General features: G+C 33.4%; 1 pseudogene; it reads right to left on the reverse strand.

The window, feature by feature from the left end:
- Window positions 1-695: 695 nt before the first annotated feature.
- On the reverse strand, window positions 696-1,261 carry LOC143557958 (kirola pseudogene; annotated as a pseudogene).
- Between the last annotated feature and the right edge of the window lie 13,408 nt (window positions 1,262-14,669).

Consider the following 14,669-nt stretch of genomic DNA (forward strand, 5'->3'; position numbering starts at 1 on the left):
CTAACCGAGTGCACATGTTGAATCGTAACAAAAGGGTGTGAGGGATTTGACTATACAAAGGAGGAGCTGATAATTGAAAAGGAAAAAAAAAAGATAATTAGCGGAGAGTTTGAGTTGGTTAAGTTATCTAGATAAAAGGATGTTTTGAGTTGTTTTGTTTATGGAACAAATGTTGAGAACTATGAAAACCGTATGATACCCACGTATATGATGATCATAATGGGACAAAATAATGTATTACCTTTAAACGTTATGTACAAGTCATTATCTGGATTGATAGTTCTTTTAACATAAGCATGTTGGATTTTAATAATCTAAACTTAATGTAGTTGACCGTGGGATCTCGTGAAAGAGTTTCGTGTCCGTGTTCATATCGGTGATCATGTCTTCTAGCGGGACGTTCGTTGATCATTATTTCAGGTTTGGTAATTTTCATCACAAGTTAAAAATTTGAAGGAGAGTTATGGCGTTTTGCTACTACGCCACTTTTTGCATAACCCTCAATTGACGACGGGAATGCCACACGGCGCATAACGCCTAAGGGTGAGGCGTTTTGACTACACATGGTCTAATAATATAACACTTTATTAAAACCGTACACAAATTCCAAACACGACAACATAATCAAAATCAATTATTTAGATCACCTTATAACCACCGGTGACATACATGATTTGAGTTTGATTTTGAATTATTTAGTTCTGTTGAAGATGGTGAGATTCGATGTCTTTGGTGATCTTCCTATAAAGGTCCATGAGGGTATCCGGATCAGGAACATCAGGGTTCCGCTTCTCATACTCGATGGTCCATGTGACCAGGTGGTTTGTACCATGCTTGTCTACGTGAACGTGTACAACACATGTCTTATATGGTTCTAGGAGATCTCCTTCAAGAACCTCAAAGGTGACCGACTTTTTCTCTTCATTGATGTCCTTGATTAGTGTTTTGGCAACACTGTCTTTTCCATCTGCAACCACAAATATTATATATATATATATATATATTATCATCCAAACCTTTGATTTCAAGAAAACTAGCAGTTAAGGAAATTAAGACGTATATATAATACCATACCATGGAAATAGTTCCAGATGAGAACTGAGCCTGCGGTTCCAACTTCACCTTCATGGGTTTTACAATTTTTGATGGTGTTCGGGGTCAGGTTCGGAACTTGGTGTGGATTCCCCTTCCATAACTCGTGAAAAACATCACCATCCGACTTGATCTCGATCTGAGCAACTCTTTTACCACTCAATGCCATCTCTCTCTCTCTCTCTCTCTCTCTCTCTATATATATATATATATATATATAGAACTTGTACACGGGGATGAGAATTACTTGTTTATATCTTCTATATTTATAGACCTCCACGTCCCCTAATTAATAAATGAACCACGTACTCTACTATTCAGTATAAATGTATTATCTTACTATACTAGCCAATACTAGGGCAAGTATGCTAATTAGGAGCCGAGTACATAATTAAGTTACTACACTGAGTACGACGGCTAGGAGCCAACTTGGCCGAGTACGTCGACTTTTGACCGAGTAGTCCGACTTTTGACCGCGGTCAACTATATTTGGCCAACTTGAATAAAGACAGCTCGGTTTGGGTTTGAGGACCGAGCACAAGGCCGGCTATGAGGTACTGCCAGGTAGTGGATTGACCCGGCCCAACACCTCGATATGCATATATTTTTTTTAAATTATATATATTTTTTTGAAAAAAATATGTATTCCTAATGTTTAAACTAAACTAGTAAATTTGACCCGCGCTTTGCGGCGGGGCAACATGAATATACATACAAATCGTTAGATGTATGCGAGAGAAAAATATAATTTAAATGGTTAGTGTCGTCTTTATAATAGGCAGGATGTTTATTGGCTTGTTATCATCTTTTTCGTTCTAAACTTCGGTACATGTTTAATTTATCTAACCTATAGATAATAATAGTCTTCTTAACAATTTAGTCTAAGATTTCTAATTTTATTTTCATGATATGATCTAATTATACATGAAAAATAGATTGGATAACTATTAGTTTCTTTTGATTATATCGGAAAACTAAATCGTATACTTTTAGGAATAATCAATAGCCTAGTGACCTTCACATTTATTAACTACATATTTATAAAAATATCAAATAATGCATCACAAGTATCCTCTCATAGTAAAATAAAGACAAAAAAATTGCATCATTGTGTTCTATAATAATAATAATAGGAAAAGCTCAGGGGCGAGCCCTTAACCTTATGTGCATGAACCAATTCATAGTTGTTAGCATCCTCATACAATCTTTCAAATTACGTGAAGAAAGTTTGTAAATTATAGGGTGGAGTTTTGAGTGGATGTGAATGTAAATAATAGGGTAAAGAGAGAAAATGTAATGATTTTTTATAAATTTTGGAAAACAAAGTTTGCCCTCATTTATCTTTTAATATTTGTTGAATTGCATGTGAGTAGAGGAGAGAAAATTGTAATGATAAATTTATAGAAATGTTTTATTTAATTGAACAGGAAAAAAATATTTAATGTTTATTAATATAGTTATAGAGATAGAGATAAAGGATATTTTGAGAATGCTCTTCTATCGAACAAAAGTCAATCAAATTGAATAGCAAATTTATCTCACAACTAAAATCTGCTATTTAATATATTTTATAATTACTCAACTAATTTAAGGCCCAAATTGTTTTCACCTTCGGTCAACAACTTTTCACGATTCTCGAAGACAGCTTTGACCGAATAGTCGAGGAATACTCAAACTTAGAATCAGGGCCGGCTGGAGGGTGGCGCCGGTTGGACCGCCGGCCGGGGCATGTAATTTTTAGGGGCCAAAATTTTTTTATCTATAGTTTTTATATATACATTTAAAAATATAAAACTTATAAAATATGAATTGCTCTTTATCATCTTATAATTATTGGGCTCGAAATTATTTTTTATCCACAATCCATTTAATTAAGCTTAAATCATTGGGCCCAAACTAAAACTAAAAACTAAAAAAAAATTAAATAAAAACCCGATGCAAAATAAAAGAAATAGTGATCGATGAAATTTCTCTTTGGTTCTTTCCTTCTTTGCGAATGCTGAATAACGACCAACCTAGCCGACCACCACTGTTGGTTCGTTGTTAACCACCAGGCTCCTCCACGGTTGACCAAGCTAGCCACTAATGACCAAGCTATTTTTTTTCCAATGTTAGGACTTAGGAGAGTTTCATGAATCATTGGTTAATCGTTAATTATTACGGTATTTGATTTTAATAATATATTTTTCTATGTTTATTGTTATAACATTAAGCCTCGTTTAAAAAAAATAGATTATATATTTCGTTGCTCGTTAAGGCTATGGGTCTTTTTTTTCGGCTCGGCCGAAGTATTTAAATCCTCGAAGACGGCCCTGCTTAGAATACAACCTTTACAACACTGGTTGATAACATGGCTAGATATTTATCAAAACAATAACAGACAACAGAAAATATATATATATATATATATATATATATATATATATATATATATATATATATATATATATATATAATACAATGACATGATATAAATAATATTTTTATACATATATACGGATTAAGTTAATATAATGGGGACCAATATATTAGTTAATCAGATTACCTCTTTCATCGTGAATCACGAGTTAGGACTAAAATCTAAATTAGTCATCTCCTTAATTTTGGAGGTATGACTTTTTAGTTTCAACAACAATTGTTTAACGTAAATTAGTTGGTTTGCATTATATTAGTGTTTAACTAATAATCTAATCTATAATATAATTAAAATGTTTTATCAAAAGGAAATTTATAATAGTTAATACAATTAAACATGTTTTAGTTAATGTAGGTACGCGGCAGATAAATTGCTAAACCATAAACTTGAGATGGTAGGTTCATAAAGTTCTCGGGATTGATAGTGATCTAACCCTTTTTTATTTCTTTGAACGGGACAAAAAGACAGAGACTAGGAAGAAGCTAGCTTCAAGAAAACAACGCCCTAAGTACATCATAACATTATCATGAATAAAAAAACTACATCAATGTCTCCAATCTCTATATTTCTGTAGTAACCTTTGTTATTGAAAACTTTATCGTTACGAGAGATGGGGGACTTGGTTCTTGACGAAAAACCGATTTTTAGAGCAAAAGAGATGATATGTGTGAGAGGAAAGAGAGTGGCCCGTATGAAGACTCATGAGCACAACCCGTTCTAGAATGGGATCAACTGGAATTTGATATAGTTAGATAAGTGTATCGAGTTGAAAGATTTGAAATTTGTATATTTTCTATCATTGTTTGTTTATTTTCTTAGTTTTATCTTTAATTATTATTATTATTATCATTGTTTTTCTCAATTAGAATTGTATCTCTTTTGGATCCTTTTCAAAATGGGAGAGATCGATTTGGACTTGTTTTAAAGAGTTGTTGAATATTATTGATAGACAAAATGGCAAAAGACGTCCTTTACGTTTGACCTAATTTTCATTAGACGTCTTTTAATAAAAGAAATAGCAAAAGACATAACTCATGTTTCAAATTCCTTTCATGTTACGTCCTTTGGTACTAACTAAGTTAATTTTTTTTTGTTAAATATTGTCATGTGCAAGGCATGTGAGGGTAGTATTGTAATTTTACAATTTATTTAATACTTAAAAGTAAAATAATAAAAATATATATAACTCTCTCTCTCTCTCAAACTCTCTCTCACCGAACTCTCTTTCACCGACCACCCTTGTCTTTGGAAACCCCCACCGTCTCCGGCTAACCACCGGCGCCTCCGCCTATCACCACCGTTTCATGCAAACCACCGGCGCCTCCGCCTATCACCACCGTCTCCGGCTAACCGCCGCCGCCTCCGCCTATCACCACCGTCTCCGCAACAGCACAGTGACCAACACTATCAGCTCCTACACAACCTCTCCCTATTTAAATCAATTCCAATAAATGGTGTCTCGAATCACCTCCAGATTTCATCCCTCGTCTGCAACACAAACCTAAACTTATCTCATTCAAAGCACTGTCCACTCTTCACATCATTCCTAATCCTTCACCTTCAATGGTACCATGGCTCGATTTTATTAAACCCCCCAATTTCATCTCATAAGTCATTTGTTTTGAGTCGTCATACAACAAGAAGATAAACCCTAGATCTGATTAAGATGCAGGGGAGGCCGTGGTTGCCATCGTTGTCCTTAATATCTTATGTATGGTTGCCACCGCAAAACAATAAATCTGCCAAGTCCCCGAAAAAAACAAACTGAATCTTCACGGATCTGGATCTACAGGGTGGTTGTGATAGGCGTGGTGGTGGTGATAGGCGTAGATGGTGGTGGTTGCTGGAGGTTGGTTGGTGGCAGAACGAGGTGGTAGCTGTAACACCCCGGCTAAAGCGGAAACGCCCAAGTGTGACGTACAGATTGCTCAAACACACGTGACACTATTAGGTGACCATAATAACATTATTTCATTTAAATCTTCATGTAACACAAGTTTATCAAATAATACAAGTTGTAACAAATAAATAAACCAATTTCTCTCAAATCGGTTTCTAGAACCGATATTTATGCACTTCCATATAAAAGTAGCTGAAAAACAAAATACTGCTAACTTAACATTAAAATATAAACTTAGCTAACGATTTGAATGAAATTGACTAGAATCATGAAACCTCAGTGTTTCAAGAAACAGTGACAAAATATCAAGAATGACACTTTACGCTTATATCGACAGTCTTGATACTAAGTGCGTCCGCAACAAGCTCCATCTCTGTAGGTTCGGATCTATGTGATGGACAGCAAACCCAAGACAAGCAAAGTCTATCATTGTGGAGATAAGTCCTTGGGTGAGAAGTTTGCCTCAGCAAACAAACATGATGCGACACACTCTTTCTCTCTGTATCTCTCATACACATACACACACACATGTATATAATTAACTTTAATAGGTTTGTAGAGGTTTGTTGTTGTATTAAAAGGTGGGTTTTTTTTCTATAGAAAAGTTTGAAATTTGATGTGACAGTTTATAAAGGTTTGCTGTTACGAATGCTCTAAATATTTTAAATTATTCTAATAGATTAAATCCTTAAATAGATAATGAAATAATTAACTCATGTTGAAGTTTTAAAATGTATTGATTTTTTAAACAACCCGACACTTAACTTAGATTTTGGACCTCACACTTCAACCGATAAGGTTGAAGATCCTTTAGAGGTATGTATGTGTATCGGGAGAAATCACAAAACAGAATATAAAATTAAAACGAAAAATGTTATGATATAGTAAATATCTTTTTAATTGTATAGGGTATTGTCTAATATTTTACCTAAACCAAAAACAAAATTTTTTTTGTTCAACCCTAAATAATTTTACACCCATGTGTACTACAATACTACTTATGCACTGAATAATTTTACACCGTCACTTCATTTATATTCTTATGTATCTACAAACTATGAAAGCATTAGCAGCACCTATCTACAAATACAATACCCTAGAACTGAAAACCAGAAAAATAAAATATAACAATTCAAGCCAAAAAGTTAAAATACAAAATTTTAAACTAAATGACCTTTTTCACGATCACGTCAAACGTTTTTTAGGAACGCTCTTACTCTCTGACTTGCTAGATTAGATCTTTGAAAAAATGTATGCTACTATCTTTTGAAAAGATATAATAATCGGAATTGTTTGGCGGTTTGATCAATATCCATGGATCATCGTTTAAGAAATTAGCATCGACGATTTGAATGAATAAAAATGGTGAAAGGTCTTAATGAATAAAAATGATGAAGGGTTGGTTGTATTTATGTGCGATAATAATGTGTAATAAATTAATTATTAATTCATTTTAATACTCAAAAAAGAATTGATTTCAAGGTAAACCTTTACCATAAAATGAAGCCATGCACCATACTCACATAATATAGTGACGATTTTGTCATATGATTTGAAAGTCTTACACCCTATTAATATGGGTGCTCCGTCCTCTCTAAGATATTAAAATGACGTATTTAGTCATTTGTTTTGTCTTAAAACGAAGAGACAAATCTTTTCTATTTCGTTTTCATATCATATTAGATTTGACTAACCTTGGCTTACTGTAACAAACCAAGTGTACCTAACTAACCAAGTACTATAACTGTTTATTTACTCTTAACACCTTATAGCTAACAGTAACACAAACTAACTATATGTACCTAACTAACTACTATCAATTGTTTTTTACTCAACATGGTAGAAATTAAGGTGTTCATTTCTGAACATAATATTGTTAAAGGCAAATTGGATTTTAATAATCCTCAACTTAACACAGTTGGCCGATAATAATTCAAGCTTAGAAAGTAGCTGTCATCGGTCTCAAGTTTCATACTATTTGTTTTCATTGGACCCCCGTTAAAACAACTTAACGGTGTTATGTTTTTTCCAAATTTCAAATTGATAGTTTAGGGCTTTTAATCGGAATGAGAATAGGAATCGATTGATGTAAAACTTAACTCGAAACGGTGCTCCAAACAGCTTGATTTTTGTTAATTAAAAGTTTACATACCGTTTTGAGGTAAACCTCTCACACTTTTACCTATAGACTTATCACATATTTACACTCCTAACCGAGTGCACATGTTGAATCGTAACAAAAGGGTGTGAGGGATTTGACTATACAAAGGAGGAGCTGATAATTGAAAAGGAAAAAAAAAGATAATTAGCGGAGAGTTTGAGTTGGTTAAGTTATCTAGATAAAAGGATGTTTTGAGTTGTTTTGTTTATGGAACAAATGTTGAGAACTATGAAAACCGTATGATACCCACGTATATGATGATCATAATGGGAACAAGTCATTATCTGGATTGATAGTTCTTTTAACATAAGCATGTTGGATTTTAATAATCTAAACTTAATGTAGTTGACCGTGGGATCTCGTGAAAGAGTTTCGTGTCCGTGTTCATATCGGTGATCATGTCTTCTAGCGGGACGTTCGTTGATCATTATTTCAGGTTTGGTAATTTTCATCACAAGTTAAAAATTTGAAGGAGAGTTATGGCGTTTTGCTACTACGCCACTTTTTGCATAACCCTCAATTGACGACGGGAATGCCACACGGCGCATAACGCCTAAGGGTGAGGCGTTTTGACTACACATGGTCTAATAATATAACACTTTATTAAAACCGTACACAAATTCCAAACACGACAACATAATCAAAATCAATTATTTAGATCACCTTATAACCACCGGTGACATACATGATTTGAGTTTGATTTTGAATTATTTAGTTCTGTTGAAGATGGTGAGATTCGATGTCTTTGGTGATCTTCCTATAAAGGTCCATGAGGGTATCCGGATCAGGAACATCAGGGTTCCGCTTCTCATACTCGATGGTCCATGTGACCAGGTGGTTTGTACCATGCTTGTCTACGTGAACGTGTACAACACATGTCTTATATGGTTCTAGGAGATCTCCTTCAAGAACCTCAAAGGTGACCGACTTTTTCTCTTCATTGATGTCCTTGATTAGTGTTTTGGCAACACTGTCTTTTCCATCTGCAACCACAAATATTATATATATATATATATATATATTATCATCCAAACCTTTGATTTCAAGAAAACTAGCAGTTAAGGAAATTAAGACGTATATATAATACCATACCATGGAAATAGTTCCAGATGAGAACTGAGCCTGCGGTTCCAACTTCACCTTCATGGGTTTTACAATTTTTGATGGTGTTCGGGGTCAGGTTCGGAACTTGGTGTGGATTCCCCTTCCATAACTCGTGAAAAACATCACCATCCGACTTGATCTCGGTTTGGGTTTGAGGACCGAGTACAAGGCCGGCTATGAGGTAGGGCCAGGTAGTGGATTGACCCGGCCCAACACCTCGATATGCATATATTTTTTTTAAATTATATATATTTTTTTGAAAAAAATATGTATTCCTAATGTTTAAACTAAACTAGTAAATTTGACCCGCGCTTTGCGGCGGGGCAACATGAATATACATACAAATCGTTAGATGTATGCGAGAGAAAAATATAATTTAAATGGTTAGTGTCGTCTTTATAATAGGCAGGATGTTTATTGGCTTGTTATCATCTTTTTCGTTCTAAACTTCGGTACATGTTTAATTTATCTAACCTATAGATAATAATAGTCTTCTTAACAATTTAGTCTAAGATTTCTAATTTTATTTTCATGATATGATCTAATTATACATGAAAAATAGATTGGATAACTATTAGTTTCTTTTGATTATATCGGAAAACTAAATCGTATACTTTTAGGAATAATCAATAGCCTAGTGACCTTCACATTTATTAACTACATATTTATAAAAATATCAAATAATGCATCACAAGTATCCTCTCATAGTAAAATAAAGACAAAAAAATTGCATCATTGTGTTCTATAATAATAATAATAGGAAAAGCTCAGGGGCGAGCCCTTAACCTTATGTGCATGAACCAATTCATAGTTGTTAGCATCCTCATACAATCTTTCAAATTACGTGAAGAAAGTTTGTAAATTATAGGGTGGAGTTTTGAGTGGATGTGAATGTAAATAATAGGGTAAAGAGAGAAAATGTAATGATTTTTTATAAATTTTGGAAAACAAAGTTTGCCCTCATTTATCTTTTAATATTTGTTGAATTGCATGTGAGTAGAGGAGAGAAAATTGTAATGATAAATTTATAGAAATGTTTTATTTAATTGAACAGGAAAAAAATATTTAATGTTTATTAATATAGTTATAGAGATAGAGATAAAGGATATTTTGAGAATGCTCTTCTATCGAACAAAAGTCAATCAAATTGAATAACAAATTTATCTCACAACTAAAATCTGCTATTTAATATATATTATAATTACTCAACTAATTTAAGGCCCAAATTGTTTTCACCTTCGGTCAACAACTTTTCACGATTCTCGAAGACAGCTTTGACCAAATAGTCGAGGAATACTCAAACTTAGAATCAGGGCCGGCTGGAGGGTGGCGCCGGTTGGACCGCCGGCCGGGGCATGTAAATTTTAGGGGCCAAAATTTTTCTATCTATAGTTTTTATATATACATTTAAAAATATAAAACTTATAAAATATGAATTGCTCTTTATCATCTTATAATTATTGGGCTCGAAATTATTTTTTATCCACAATCCATTTAATTAAGCTTAAATCATTGGGCCCAAACTAAAACTAAAAACTAAAAAAAAATTAAATAAAAACCCGATGCAAAATAAAAGAAATAGTGATCGATGAAATTTCTCTTTGGTTCTTTCCTTCTTTGCGAATGCTGAATAACGACCAACCTAGCCGACCACCACTGTTGGTTCGTTGTTAACCACCAGGCTCCTCCACGGTTGACCAAGCTAGCCACTAATGACCAAGCTATTTTTTTTCCAATGTTAGGACTTAGGAGAGTTTCATGAATCATTGGTTAATCGTTAATTATTACGGTATTTGATTTTAATAATATATTTTTCTATGTTTATTGTTATAACATTAAGCCTCGTTTAAAAAAAATAGATTATATATTTCGTTGCTCGTTAAGGCTATGGGTCTTTTTTTTCGGCTCGGCCGAAGTATTTAAATCCTCGAAGACGGCCCTGCTTAGAATACAACCTTTACAACACTGGTTGATAACATGGCTAGATATTTATCAAAACAATAACAGACAACAGAAAATATATATATATATATATATATATATATATATATATATATATACAATGACATGATATAAATAATATTTTTATACATATATACGGATTAAGTTAATATAATGGGGACCAATATATTAGTTAATCAGATTACCTCTTTCATCGTGAATCACGAGTTAGGACTAAAATCTAAATTAGTCATCTCCTTAATTTTGGAGGTATGACTTTTTAGTTTCAACAACAATTGTTTAACGTAAATTAGTTGGTTTGCATTATATTAGTGTTTAACTAATAATCTAATCTATAATATAATTAAAATGTTTTATCAAAAGGAAATTTATAACAGTTAATACAATTAAACATGTTTTAGTTAATGTAGGTACGCGGCAGATAAATTGCTAAACCATAAACTTGAGATGGTAGGTTCATAAAGTTCTCGGGATTGATAGTGATCTAACCCTTTTTTATTTCTTTGAACGGGACAAAAAGACAGAGACTAGGAAGAAGCTAGCTTCAAGAAAACAACGCCCTAAGTACATCATAACATTATCATGAATAAAAAAAACTACATCAATGTCTCCAATCTCTATATTTCTATAGTAACCTTTGTTATTGAAAACTTTATCGTTACGAGAGATGGGGGACTTGGTTCTTGACGAAAAACCGATTTTTAGAGCAAAAGAGATGATATGTGTGAGAGGAAAGAGAGTGGCCCGTATGAAGACTCATGAGCACAACCCGTTCTAGAATGGGATCAACTGGAATTTGATATAGTTAGATAAGTGTATCGAGTTGAAAGATTTGAAATTTGTATATTTTCTATCATTGTTTGTTTATTTTCTTAGTTTTATCTTTAATTATTATTATTATCATTGTTTTTCTCAATTAGAATTGTATCTATTTTGGATCCTTTTCAAAATCGGAGAGATCGATTTGGACTTGTTTTAAAGAGTTGTTGAATATTATTGATAGACAAAATGGCAAAAGACGTCCTTTACGTTTGACCTAATTTTCATTAGACGTCATTTAATAAAAGAAATAGCAAAAGACATAACTTATGTTTCAAATTCCTTTCATGTTACGTCCTTTGGTACTAACTAAGTTAATTTTTTTTTGTTAAATATTGTCATGTGCAAGGCATGTGAGGGTAGTATTGTAATTTTACAATTTATTTAATACTTAAAAGTAAAATAATAAAAATATATATAACTCTCTCTCTCTCTCAAACTCTCTCTCACCGAACTCTCTTTCACCGACCACCCTTGTCTTTGGAAACCCCCACCGTCTCCGGCTAACCACCGGCGCCTCCGCCTATCACCACCGTTTCCTGCAAACCACCGGCGCCTCCGCCTATCACCACCGTCTCCGGCTAACCGCCGCCGCCTCCGCCTATCACCACCGTCTCCGCAACAGCACAGTGACCAACACTATCAGCTCCTACACAACCTCTCCCTATTTAAATCAATTCCAATAAATGGTGTCTCGAATCACCTCCAGATTTCATCCCTCGTCTGCAACACAAACCTAAACTTATCTCATTCAAAGCACTGTCCACTCTTCACATCATTCCTAATCCTTCACCTTCAATGGTACCATGGCTCGATTTTATTAAACCCCCCAATTTCATCTCATAAGTCATTTGTTTTGAGTCGTCATACAACAAGAAGATAAACCCTAGATCTGATTAAGATGCAGGGGAGGCCGTGGTTGCCATCGTTGTCCTTAATATCTTATGTATGGTTGCCACCGCAAAACAATAAACCTGCCAAGTACCCGAAAAAAACAAACTGAATCTTCACGGATCTGGATCTACAGGGTGGTTGTGATAGGCGTGGTGGTGGTGATAGGCGTAGATGGTGGTGGTTGCTGGAGGTTGGTTGGTGGCAGAACGAGGTGGTAGCTGTAACACCCCGGCTAAAGCGGAAACGCCCAAGTGTGACGTACAGATTGCTCAAACACACGTGACACTATTAGGTGACCATAATAACATTATTTCATTTAAATCTTCATGTAACACAAGTTTATCAAATAATACAAGTTGTAACAAATAAATAAACCAATTTCTCTCAAATCGGTTTCTAGAACCGATATTTATGCACTTCCATATAAAAGTAGCTGAAAAACAAAATACTGCTAACTTAACATTAAAATATAAACTTAGCTAACGATTTGAATGAAATTGACTAGAATCATGAAACCTCAGTGTTTCAAGAAACAGTGACAAAATATCAAGAATGACACTTTACGCTTATATCGACAGTCTTGATACTAAGTGCGTCCGCAACAAGCTCCATCTCTGTAGGTTCGGATCTATGTGATGGACAGCAAACCCAAGACAAGCAAAGTCTATCATTGTGGAGATAAGTCCTTGGGTGAGAAGTTTGCCTCAGCAAACAAACATGATGCGACACACTCTTTCTCTCTGTATCTCTCATACACATACACACACACATGTATATAATTAACTTTAATAGGTTTGTAGAGGTTTGTTGTTGTATTAAAAGGTGGGTTTTTTTTTCTATAGAAAAGTTTGAAATTTGATGTGACAGTTTATAAAGGTTTGCTGTTACGAATGCTCTAAATATTTTAAATTATTCTAATAGATTAAATCCTTAAATAGATAATGAAATAATTAACTCATGTTGAAGTTTTAAAATGTATTGATTTTTTAAACAACCCGACACTTAACTTAGATTTTGGACCTCACACTTCAACCGATAAGGTTGAAGATCCTTTAGAGGTATGTATGTGTATCGGGAGAAATCACAAAACAGAATATAAAATTAAAACGAAAAATGTTATGATATAGTAAATATCTTTTTAATTGTATAGGGTATTGTCTAATATTTTACCTAAACCAAAAACAAAAATTTTTTTGTTCAACCCTAAATAATTTTACACCCATGTGTACTACAATACTACTTATGCACTGAATAATTTTACACCGTCACTTCATTTATATTCTTATGTATCTACAAACTATGAAAGCATTAGCAGCACCTATCTACAAATACAAAACCCTAGAACTGAAAACCAGAAAAATAAAATATAACAATTCAAGCCAAAAAATTTAAATACAAAATTTTAAACTAAATGACCTTTTTCACGATCACGTCAAACGTTTTTTAGGAACGCTCTTACTCTCTGACTTGCTAGATTAGATCTTTGAAAAAATTTATGCTACTATCTTTTGAAAAGATATAATAATCGGAATTGTTTGGCGGTTTGATCAATATCCATGGATCATCGTTTAAGAAATTAGCATCGACGATTTGAATGAATAAAAATGGTGAAAGGTCTTAATGAATAAAAATGATGAAGGGTTGGTTGTATTTATGTGCGATAATAATGTGTAATAAATTAATTATTAATTCATTTTAATACTCAAAAAAGAATTGATTTCAAGGTAAACCTTTACCATAAAATGAAGCCATGCACCATACTCACATAATATAGTGACGATTTTGTCATATGATTTGAAAGTCTTACACCCTATTAATATGGGTGCTCCGTCCTCTCTAAGATATTAAAATGACGTATTTAGTCATTTGTTTTGTCTTAAAACGAAGAGACAAATCTTTTCTATTTCGTTTTCATATCATATTAGATTTGACTAACCTTGGCTTACTGTGACAAACCAAGTGTACCTAACTAACCAAGTACTATAACTGTTTATTTACTCTTAACACCTTATAGCTAACAGTAACACAAACTAACTATATGTACCTAACTAACTACTATCAATTGTTTTTTACTCAACATGGTAGAAATTAAGGTGTTCATTTCTGAACATAATATTGTTAAAGGCAAATTGGATTTTAATAATCCTCAACTTAACACAGTTGGCCGATAATAATTCAAGCTTAGAAAGTAGCTGTCATCGGTCTCAAGTTTCATACTATTTGTTTTCATTGGACCCCCGTTAAAACAACTTAACGGTGTTATGTTTTTTCCAAATTTCAAATTGATAGTTTAGGGCTTTTAATCGGAATGAGAATAGGAA

The sequence above is a fragment of the Bidens hawaiensis genome, unplaced genomic scaffold (genome assembly GCF_021521415.1).
Source record: "Bidens hawaiensis isolate Kalapana, Puna unplaced genomic scaffold, B.hawaiensis_p1.1 tig00019292_1, whole genome shotgun sequence".
Classification (NCBI taxonomy): domain Eukaryota; kingdom Viridiplantae; phylum Streptophyta; class Magnoliopsida; order Asterales; family Asteraceae; genus Bidens; species Bidens hawaiensis.